The sequence below is a fragment of the Pleurodeles waltl genome, chromosome 3_1 (assembly GCF_031143425.1).
Source record: "Pleurodeles waltl isolate 20211129_DDA chromosome 3_1, aPleWal1.hap1.20221129, whole genome shotgun sequence".
NCBI classification, from domain to species: domain Eukaryota; kingdom Metazoa; phylum Chordata; class Amphibia; order Caudata; family Salamandridae; genus Pleurodeles; species Pleurodeles waltl.
Genome location: NC_090440.1, coordinates 778,202,211 through 778,214,405, shown reverse-complemented (window position 1 = coordinate 778,214,405; position 12,195 = coordinate 778,202,211).

Genomic DNA, 12,195 nt, shown 5'->3' with positions numbered 1-12,195 from the left:
TGCCCACTTCAGCAGGCCACCATCCCTGTGAGTGCAGGGACTCACTATGGGGTCGCAAAATGCGACCCACCTCATGAATATTGATGAGGTGTGTCTTTCCGACCCCATAGCGAGTCGCAGATGGTGTCTGAGACACCGTTCTGCATCCGAGATTGCGACTCGGAAATTGCGAGTCGGACAGACTCGCAATTTCCGAGTCGCAATCTTGGAAATTGCTACATCTGGCCCTTCATGTTTAGGAGAGGGAGCAAGGGTTTGTTATGGAACACCTATTTCTGATTCTCAGTTTCTTTATTGCTATGATTGTTATTGCCTTGCACCTTAATCTGATGAGAATGAACCCATTGTGAAATTTCAGCTTGCCTGTTGTAATTCTGTATGTTTTTAATATTTTTATGACTTGCATATATGTTGGATTGGAAATTAATTACTTAATTTAAATTATCGATTCTTGATTATTATTGTGTCGCCAATTGGGCTTCACAGAAATCTAAATTGTTTAACATTGTTGACTGCCTCGTTGTCTCAGTCAACTTAAAAAGATCCATCAGATGACAGATTGTAAATCATATTTCTGAATGCAGTAATATGTATAGACCCGGTCATCATTTAAAACTTACTGGGAAATTGTGGTACAGTTTGACAGATGTGTCACAGATAAGGACGTCCTAAAGAACCCATGCCCTTTTGGGCTTCCTTCCCAGATCCACAGCCAATAGTGTGATGAGCAGGTTTATAGATCTTGCACTTATATCAGCAAAGTGTCAAATAACCATGAGCTGGGGAAGTCCAGTAGGGCACAGAATGTGAAGTGGGACAAGGAAGTAAATACATGGGCTCAATGCGAGGAAACAGCGCTGAAAAGGCGGGTCAGGAGAGGTCTGAGGCAAAATGATTTCCGTGAGGCCTATGAAGCAATTATGTCAGCAATACTGTCACAAGAATAATTGTAGCAAGGTCAAACTAGTGGAAACCATCCTGTACTTACTGTAAAGGTCCTTCTTAGGGGTGTTATTTCTTTGTTTGTACTGCACCACATTGCCTTTTGAACAGATCTTAATTTTCTTTATCTGTTGGCGTCTCACTTTTCCAGCAGATTTATTGTTCTTTCTAATGTCAGTTATACATGGCAGGTAGTTGGAACTGAATATCAGTTTTGGAAGGGGCTATATATTAGATAGTTTTTAGATGGAACAACGCTATTCAATAGTAGATTTATCTTCCAGAACAATGGCAATATTTTAGAGACTACTGCGCTGTTACTGTAAATTGAAGATTAATATGAAACGATTTCAGTCAAATAATAAAAAAATAAAAAAACTTTCCAGATATAACTTTATTTAACTTTAGGAATGGTATGAGTAACACAAAACAAAGAATCACAGAGAGTTTTAACAGTCTTTTGAATGGATTGAAAGATGTTGTATCAATTGTTCTTTGAAGTGACATCACAGAAAGTGACATTGCAGGACTATTATTCCTATTTGGCATTGCTGAAGAGACCTAATGTAGATATCAGTAACATGAACAAAAAACATAAATATCCAAATGAAATAAGCCCATGTATTTTAAAACTCTATTAAGAGAATTACACTAGTTACATTGGATGAAAAGCTAGGTGCAGGTCTCCCAAAGATGGATAGTTATATTCGATAAAAACAGTTTGTTTTTTGATTAGTGCATGATAAAAATTCCAGCGCATTTTGGGAAATAAATTGATGGCATCACTGGTATAAATTATGCAACAAGGAATAGCAACATAAAGTTGAGATCAGATACATACACCTTTTTATTTGAAAGCTATGTAAATCACTGGCCAGAGCAAAAAAGGCTAGTGAGTACATTTTCCTCACAAAGAGATGAGGGGATGAAAAACAGGTGAGTACATCTACATTTCTTATAAAAAGCAAATAAAAGGAAAGATTGCAAGCAAACAATGAGGAGAGAAGTAAATTGACAAACACACAAAAATACATTTCCCATACAACATAGAATAACTCCAACATTCTAGATTATTCTATTTGAGTGACTTCCTTGTATTGATTCATTAGGTAAGGTCTATCATCTAGGTGTTTAAATTGAAGCTATATTGTAGATGCATGGGATTTTCAACCTAGGGTTTTTAAATTGGTGTCAGAACTGTAGGAAGTGGCAGTGGCAGAATAGCAGGATTCAGATGAAAATCCCTCAATCTCCCCAAAAAGACAGCATCATTGTTGTATGTATTTCCAACTTTATGGGTTCATCAAACGTTTGGTAAAATCTGGGGTAGAAAGAAAAGAAATTGCTATCTTTGAATCATGTCTGGTAGGTTGAATCTGCCCCGTTTGACCAACACCCTAATACAAACAAATACATATAACAGGTTATCAGCAAGTTCATTCATAACAAACAGGGAAATAATGCAAGGCAACAAAATGAGTGTAACAATTACTGGCTCCTTCAAATGATTAGTAACTGACGATCCTTTGAGCGCATCAGGATATGCCCCCAAGATTTCAAAGGAACAAGAGTGGCAACAAAACATCAGCATAAATTTCACAATCCAATTTAAAGAAGGAACAAAACATGAAACAGAAGTTGAACTCTGAAAAGCAGCACAGTAAAGAGAGTAATAAGTTATTTCTGACAGAACATTATTGAATAAGGGAATTCATTGTGACAAATCAATATATCATGCTTTGAAGTAGATGCTAAAATGTGATCTACCTAGCCTTTCTTCTGCTAAAGGCATCACTCATTTCACTGTAGTCCAATGTTGCTGCACTAACTCCTTCAATTGAAAGAAGGGAAAATCCTGATTGTTGTTCCTGGTACATCGTTGAGTGTAAGTCGTTATCAATTTGAGGAATGAGAAACTGTGTTTTGCAGATGCTACTGTCACTGGAGTTGTGGGTAGAACTCTTGGAGCAAGCACACAATTTCGATAGATGACTTCCAATCTATTAGTATAAATATACTGAAGAGCCTCTAACATATTTAGTTTTTCAGGAAGGATTTAAGCAAGAAAAGAAATCTCCTGAAACAGTTCAATCCCATCTATGTCTGATGATATAACACCATCAGCTGTGCTGTCTGACAGAAGATGTTGTAGATCATTGCAGGGCTTTAGTAGGTTTCCTCTTTTTATGTCTTTTAAACTGGAAATATTATAAAGAAAGCCAAATTGCTTTTGGTGATTTTTCAGCTGTTCTAATCATTTGTCAAAGTACATAATTGCTGTATCAACAAGAGCATTGAAAAACTGGATGCAAAATTGGTCTTTTGGGTTGGATATTAGTGTGTTAGTTACCCCATATCCAAACATTTTCTTTTTCTTGGCCATCCTTTGATCACATTTGAATTATTTTGGAATTTCTAATTTATCTGCAAGTTCACTTGGTAAAATCAGTGCAGCTGTAAATCCCTATGGAAATACTTTGTTAGGAATGCAAGTACTTCCTGAACGTGTTTCACAGCTACATCATGCTGCATGTTCTCAATCTGCATCAGTTTACTGACCGTGTTGATTCACATTAAAATATCATACCATACGATCAAAAATAGCATGAACTCATGTGATTAGTGATGTTTCTTTACCTCTACTTTTCACATCTTTATCCATTTCAGACACCTGCAGAAGTGCTTCATATATTAAACTTCTCTGATATCAAACAGCTTTGATGCTTTCTAGAAAGCGTTCCTACTCCAGCTTCAGTTAATACTGACCATTTTTGTTGATGCAAAGATCAAAGAATAAAGTAAAGAGAAGTTGCCAGCATATGAAGATGAAGGTGCATCATTTCTGAAAGCCAGGTTTCAATTGTGACAGGTGCATGGTGTAAAAAAAAGCCAGCCTGTTCTCTTTTAAGATTCAAGCTTGCACTCCACTGTATTGTCCAGGCGTATTTGCAGCATTGCCATAACCCTGTCCACGTCAATCGGCAAGGGAAAGTTTCAGTGCTTCCAGCTTGTGCAACAATGCATCAGTAAGAGCCTTTCCAGTTTGCTCTTCCATGGAACTAAATCCAGTGAAATGTTCCTCAAAAGTTACACATCCGTTTGTAGAATTTTCAAATCCCACAATAAATGTAATTTGCTCTGTATGACTCAGATCAGGAGTACAGAAAAAGAGCACTGAGTAATATTTGGCTTTTCAGAAATACCGTCGGATTTCTTTGAGAACCATCTCAGACATCAGCTCAATCAATTAATTCTGAATGTGTTTGCCAAGATAATATGTATAAATCACATTTGTGGTAACTCTGCAAACGCTTTCCATCATAACAGATTGAAATGCGTCTAAAAGTTGTAAAAGTCCTGTAAAGGTGCCATTCTGCTGGTCAATAGTGCAGTGGAATGCTGGAATATGTTCTGCTAGGTACTGCACAATTGCTAGGAGCCTCGCCAATACATTTCACCACTGCATCCTCTCCTGCTGGATTTAAGCAAGGTTTTGATTATCAGTAGTGCATTCCTTCCGTAGCCAAAGTTCGAGCTCCTTCCACTTCCTAATATTTTTTAGGTGCTCCCGAGAATTTGCATCTTCATATAAACGCTGGCCAAGATGGTGCCAGTCAGACAAACTGCTGCTCACAAGCTGAGTGTTAGTGGAAAAAATGGTAAATAATTTGTAGCAGAAACAAAATTCTTAATTTTTGTACATTGAATAAACTAGCCACTGCCGGTTAATTTGCTGACCATTACTCATTTCCCTTTTGAAATAAGAAGGACTGAAGAATCGATTTTGAGAGTAACGTGAGAAATAATCACATGCATTACATCCATTAGGTTCTCTTTCTACTAGTTAGCAACATATTTTATCATCTTGAGTAGTAGGGCATTACCCAGGATTATCATCAATGTGGTGGAAGAACTTTCCAACAATTTTGCTAATCATTTCATCTCAATCAGCCTTTGCCACTTTTACAATGTCCATCCGCTGGCCATACTGGTTCTTCACTACATGATCACAATATTCAGATGGCATATTAATTGTGACCTTAACTTACTGTTGACCATTCAAGTTACTTTGTATGGCTATTTGAAGGTTGGAAGCATCACTGGCTTTTTCTTGGTGCTGGTCCTCCAGTTGCTGTTCTTGCAATGATGATACTGGTCTTTTTGCAAGTTGCTGCTCAGGTTCCTGATCAAGTTACTTGAAATTGGGGACTATACTGGCTGTGGTAGTAGTGATGTGTTTATGATCTTGACCCAGGATGCCCTTCACCTCTTTATTTTTGTACTAAATGAATGCACTAGCGGTAGCTGATGCTTGGTGCTGGTCCTGAGGGTTCACTGGCTCCTGGTTTTGGAACTGGAAGATTGCTGTTTTTGGGTATTTACATTCTTTCTCATTAGGCATACTTCTTCTTATATCCAATGTCGCAGTAATGGCTAGCCATTTTTCCTTATGTTAAGAAAATTGACCCTGCAACATAAATGTAAAATGAATATCATTTTATATACATAAATGGGAATATGCAGTATGTGTAGGTTTTTCAAATATACAATATAGTGATCGCAAAAAATATTAGGATTCTCTTTCAATAGAAAATCACAGCATGAAAAGTTAATTGTTTAGCTGATATCCCATTTCCTACTGCTTACCAATAAATATTACTTAACCAGCTCAATCTAAAAAATACTTGAGGTTGTCTTTAATATGGTGACTCCTATATTACTTCAGCAAACAAACACAAATGATGGACGGAATGCGGAACCAATCAAACATTCACCCCCAGGCACAGATTTGGGTTCAATCCATCAATTCTTTTGCTCACCATGCCACCACAGTTTGAACACAGCCATATGCAAATCAGTATTGCCCCTGCTCCCCATGGGAACAGTCCAGCCTGAACTGCCAGGCCAGGTCCTCCCTGGATCAGAAACAAGCATCCTGTGACCGGTTTCAGGGTATCACCCTTCATCAGCCAGGTTAGCTTGAATCCAGTGGCAGAGTGAGCTCGGGGCCCACATCTGGGCATACCCGGCACACTTATGGTGACAAAAGCAAACAAACACAAATGATGGACCTCCATCATTTTTAAACACTGTGGACAATATAAGTTGCTATCATTTAATTTAATAGTACTGCATATTTTATCCAAAACATACTTCTTTCCATCATGACCTACACAATAGTAAAAGAAAGAAAAACACTGAAAAACAAAGAGGCTACAATCTGAGGAAGGTCCTTCACCATATGTAAGGACTTTCTACACAGATCTATACTTGCTCTGCAGGCACTTACTCTACTATCAGCAATATAAGAGTAACTTGCAAGTAACCCTGTCCACTGTTAGTGATATTGCTCATTCTCAAAAGGTAGAGTTTGACCTATATATAAAGTGCATGCTACAGCAAAATAAAGAAACCAATGTAAATATTTACTGCAAGAATGCTTCAACCTAGACAACCAAATAGGTAATATTTTAAACACCTTTATAACCTACTGTCAGCCTCTATGAGAACCTCACACTTCCTACAGTGTCAACTCCAAAGCACTCAGTCATGGCCTGCTATAATCACCGACCAACAACTTACACTCACGCAGATATCTATAGGCAAGTTGGTTCAAAGAATGCACAATAAAATACTGATATGTTGTATGGAAAAAAAACATAAAACCAAACTCCAGAAAAAATTAACACTCCTAGGAAAGTAAAGTAGGCAAGACATGTGAAACATGAAGTAGTCCTAGACCAACAGAGGTCCTGCCTCAAAACATATAGTGGAGCCAACACACCCAGCATTTTCCCAGATTGATTTAAAATGGTTAAAATGTCTGTGGTTACAAATCAGTGTGCTCCCTGGTAGGCAGTCCTCTACTCATTTATACAGCCATTAGAGTTCTTAAGATGCTCTCTACTAACACCCATAAATAGTTTCAAGGTCCCCGCAGTTGCCAAGTTTCCCAGGCCCATTTGTGATGTGCATCTCCAATCCAGATTTTTTTTCATTGAATTATGGGATTTGTAATCTTTTTTTTCATGGAATAAACATGACTACAAGTGCAAGAATTCACAGCAAAAACGTGGACTGGGGCAGCACATCACGCACGGAGCCAGGAAATGTGCCATTGCTGGCCCCTTAGTGACCACCAACCAATCTCTATGCTGACCTGTTCTTACTCCCATAAGCCCAATTTTATTTCTTTACATTTTGTTGTGTAGTTGAAAAAAAATCATCCTATAGCCTTTCCTTTCTCACCAGCAAGATGTCCCCAAAGATAAATTTATGAATCCTCTCACTTTGCACTCAAGAGAAAGAAAAGTAAACACCAATCTCCATGTTAAAAAAAAAGAAGCAGCAATTTGTCTGAACACATAGGCCCTCATTGGTGGTAAATGCCACCTACCGCCGTGCTGACAGCCGCCAACATACTGTGCCTGGGGCGGTATTCCGCTACGGGTATTTTGACCCACACTGAGAATTCCACCACAATACAGACACCCACACAAGTCCGCCAGCCCAATGGTCAGTGATAAACCGGCAACAGCCAAACCCACACCGTTACGCCAATAGAAATACGCCCACAGTATCACGACCCATGAATCACCCCGGCGGTCTTTCAATCACGGTAAACCATTGGCAGTACATACCGCTGCGCTAAAAATACACACACATTTACAAAACACCACCACATTGGACAATCCAAACTACACACACCTGACACATATACACATACCACACCCACACACTCACACCACTATAAAACACACACCAAGATTAACCACAACCCTTTCAACGAAAAAAAAGATTGCCAACATAGAGAGACACAAGCCAGGAGCACCCACTCAATCTGAGCCACAGAACTCCGTAACCCATACACCATCCACGCACATCACAGCATACACCCCAACATATCACCACACACATCACCCCACACATCCTCACGCATATCACACACACCACATCCATGGCAACCCAAAGACACCCCAGGTTTTCTGAGGAGGAGCTAAGGGTCATGGTGGAGGAAATCATCCGGGTAGAGCCACAGCTATTCAGATCACAGGTGCAGCAGACGTCCATTGCAAGGAAGAAGGAGCTATGGCAGAGAATCGTTGATAGGGTCAATGCTGTAGGACAGCACCCAAGAACCAGGGATGACATCAGGAAGAGGTGGAACGACCTACGGGGGAAGGTGTGTTCCGTGGTTGCAAGACACCAGGTAGCAGTACAGAGGACTGGCGGTGGACCCCTACCTCCTCCCCCACAACTAACAACATGGGAGGAGCAAGTCTCATCAATTATGCATCCTGAGGGCCTCGCAGGAGTCGCAGGAGGACTGGACTCTGGTAAGTCAAATCTTTACTACTTTATCACCCCACCCTACCTGCATGCCACCACAAACTCCTACCCCTACCCTCACACCCATCACTCCAACACATCACATATACCCTACTATCACAACCCACCCATCCCAATACTAAGCCCTGCATGCAACACCAAAGCATGGACCCCCAACACAGACCTGCATGGACACCCATCACCACAGCATGCCCATTAGAGAGACTCACCGAGCCCAAAAAATGACCACTCACACAAGGCCAAGCTGACAGGGAAATCACAAACATACAGGGAAACAGACCCATGCACAAGATGGCACACGCAGATACATTAACACTGCATTTGCATCCCCACAGGACCGATACTAGAAGTCACCGGAGAGGAGGTGCCAGCTACATCCAGTCACCCCCCCCCCCGAAGAGGCCCACAGTGACAACAGCAGCTCTGCACAACTGGATCAGGATAACCAACCTGGCCCATCAGGGACCTCTGGACAGTCGGGTACCTAGCCACAGTCTCAACCCACCACAGAGCATCCCCCTCAGGAAACACCAGCACAGCACCCAGCCAGCGGGCCCATGCCACTGTCCCCAGGGCACGTCAATCAGGAATGTGTCCACCACTTCAGGTACCCCAGGCAACCCCACAAACCCAAGAAAATCAGAGACCTGGGGTCAGTGGCAGTGGGCACACGGTTCAGGCAACAGAGGCACAGGACAACAGGGAAGCTGGGAGGACTGCTGAGCAACAGGGGGAGGACAGGCCCAGGGAACCCACTCTCCACGAGGCACTTGCAGGGATCCTGGGAGCATACCACCATTCCCAGGAGACCTTAGGCCAGATAATGGCCAAGATGCAGGAGACCCAACGGCTGCAAGAGGGACAGTACCTAGGGATGAGGGAAGACCTCAAACACATCCACACTATCCTGGTCACTATTGCAGGGGTGCTGGCTGACATGGCCAACACCATAAGGGAGTCAGTGGCACAACAACGGGCCCCTGACACTAGCCACACCGATGAACAGCCCTCCACCTCCGCCGGCACTAGTGTACAGGAGGCCCTGACACTGGAACAACAGGCCACCAGCACCCCACCCCCTGCGAAAGGAGAACCACCCTGCAAACGGTCCCTGCGATCCAGGCAGAAGCCATAGAATATTGCCAAGACCCCGGCCAGGAAATATGACTCTCCTGATTGTCACCCTTCTATCCCACTCTGTCACCCTGTCCACCTTGAACTGCCATTGCTCCCCTTCCTATGCCCCATTGGAGAATGCACATGTGATACCAAGAGACTGGATTCTAACTGGACTTTCCTCCACCATCACCCCCGCCGATTGCACATCCCCCTCTACTTATTAGCACTTAAATAAACACCCTTGGAACAAATACAATTGGGGAGTCTGTCAATTGATTGAAATTTGTATTAGTACAACATTCTGAAAACATTGCAATTCATTTGTACAGTAATTAATACATTGGTATGACCTGCAGTGGGCAACAGTAAACATACCAGGAGCCAGAGTGGGGCACAGAGATCTGAAAATGGAGATGCCAAAGGGTATAGTAAGTGACCATAGACTTAGAGAAATCAGGCTGCCATGTACAATGTCGAACAGAAAACTGAAAAGTAAAGTGAAGTTACAGTGTCTTACCTGTGTGTCACTGGAAGTACTCCTGTATGATATTTCTTCTGTTGTCCACATCTTCTTCCTCTGCCTTCTCTTCCTCACTGTCCACAGGCTCCACCGCTGCCACAGGACTATCTCCAAGCTCATCCTCCTGCAGAAAAGGCACCTGGCGTCTCAAGGCCAGGTTGTGCAACATGCAACGATGACAGGCACACCTTCTTGGATGAGTAGTACCTGTCAGATGGAAGCACCAGAACCTGGCCTTCAGGAGGCCGAATGTTCTCTCAATAATCCTCCTCGTTCGCCCATGTGCCTCATTGTAAAATTCCTCTGCCCTTGTCCTGGGATTCCTCACTGGGGTCAGTAGTCATGAGAGGTTGGGGTAACCAGAGTCACCTGCAAATATCGCGGGACAACTGTTAGGCACACACTAACCCTTAGGGACAACCCCATACCCAGACACCAACATATACTGGGTGGGGACCTTGGGCTCACCTATTAGCCGCACCCGGTGCCTCTGGAGTTTAGCAATCACATATGGGATGAGGCTATTCCTCAAGATGAAGGCGTCATGCACAGAGCCAGGATACTTGGCATTCACATGGGAGATGTACTGGTCTGCCAAACACACCATCTGCACATTCATAGAGTGATAGCTTTTTCTATTCAGGAACACCTGTTCATTTCTCTGGGGGGGGGGACAAATGCTACATGTGTACCATCAAAGGCACCAATGATGTTGGGGATATGTGCCAGGGCAAAAAAGTCAGCTTTCACTGTGGCCAAATCCTCCACCTGAGGGAATATGATTTAGCTGCACATGTGTTTCAGCAGGGCAGATAACACTCTGGTCAACACGTTGGAGAGCATTGGCTGAGACATCTCTGATGCCATGGCCACTGTTGTTTGGAAGGAACCACTTGCCAGGAAATGGAGTACTGACAGGACCTGCACTAGAGGGGGGATACCTGTGGGATGGCAGATAGCTGACATCAGGTCTGGCTCCAATTGGGCACACAGTTCTTGGATTGTGGCCCGATCAAGTCTGTATGTTAGGATAATGTGTCAGTCCTCCATTGTTGCAAGGTCCACCAGGGATCTGTGCACTGGAGGTTGTCTCCATCTCATATTCATCCTCAGCGGTTGAAGCCTAGGGAGGAAAACAGTGAGCTGAGGGTCATATTTACACATAAATTTGCAATAATGAGGCATCTCTTCATTTACAGAACCAGTATGTGAATCCGAGAGTCAGTTGAAGTGCCAATGTCTGCTGTGACGCAGTTAGGTGGCATCGCCTGTGCCCCCCTGAAATGGCGTCTGCCTGACCTGTGAGGAGGGACAAGTGGAAATGAGGTAATTCTGTTGTTGTGTGCCATTGGGTAGGCGGTCAACGACCTCCGCGCAACTTCGCATTGGTTATCATTGGGCCCTATGGGTTTCAGGAGCCAATGGTGATGTACGCCGGCAGTGACGGTACGCACCTCTGCGGATGTGACAGCCATTTTCTAGAGGACCTACACTGCAAGTGCTGCTGTGACCTGTGTCTGGAAGCGACAATGGCTCATGTGTCTGGGGAAAGGGCCCCTGCCTTCACTTCGTAGGAGTTGGAGAGACTGGTGGATGGGGTCCTACCCCAGTATACTTTACTCTCTGGTCCTCCAGACAAACAGGTGAGTACACTGTGAGCATGATGCGTGGGCCATGAATGTATGGAGTACTGTGTGTGTAAGCCACATGTAGCGGGGGCTGAGGTGTCCTGGGCAGAGTGTTGCATGTATGGTGGTCAATGTATGTGCGTTAGTGGATGGGAGCGATATGGTGGGCCATGATTGTGCGGTCTGGACGGTATTACTAATCCCTTTTCTGCTGTATTTTTCCTGCAGGTCAGAACCCATCAGAAAAAGGGTATTTGGCGTGCCATTGCCAAGGAGGGGCGGACCCTGGGGGTCTTTGACAGGCAGAGCACCCACTGCTGCAAACGGTGGGAGGACCTGTGCCGCTGGACAAGGAAGACAGCAGAGGACCAGCTGGGGTTGGCCTCCCAACGAGGAAGGGGTGCCCGACGTACCCTGACACCCCTGATGTTCCGCATCCTGGAGGTGGCCTATTTGGAGTTGGATGGGCACTTGAGGGCATCACAGCAGCCACAGGGGGTGAGTACAAATTCAGATTCATGATTTTGCGCACGTTAAGGTTTTACCTGGGTAGGGGATGTGGACTGTGGGTGCCCCTAGGCCAGGGCGAACATGGCAGGGTAGGTCCATTGTTGGGCAGGCTCTGAAGCACTCCAA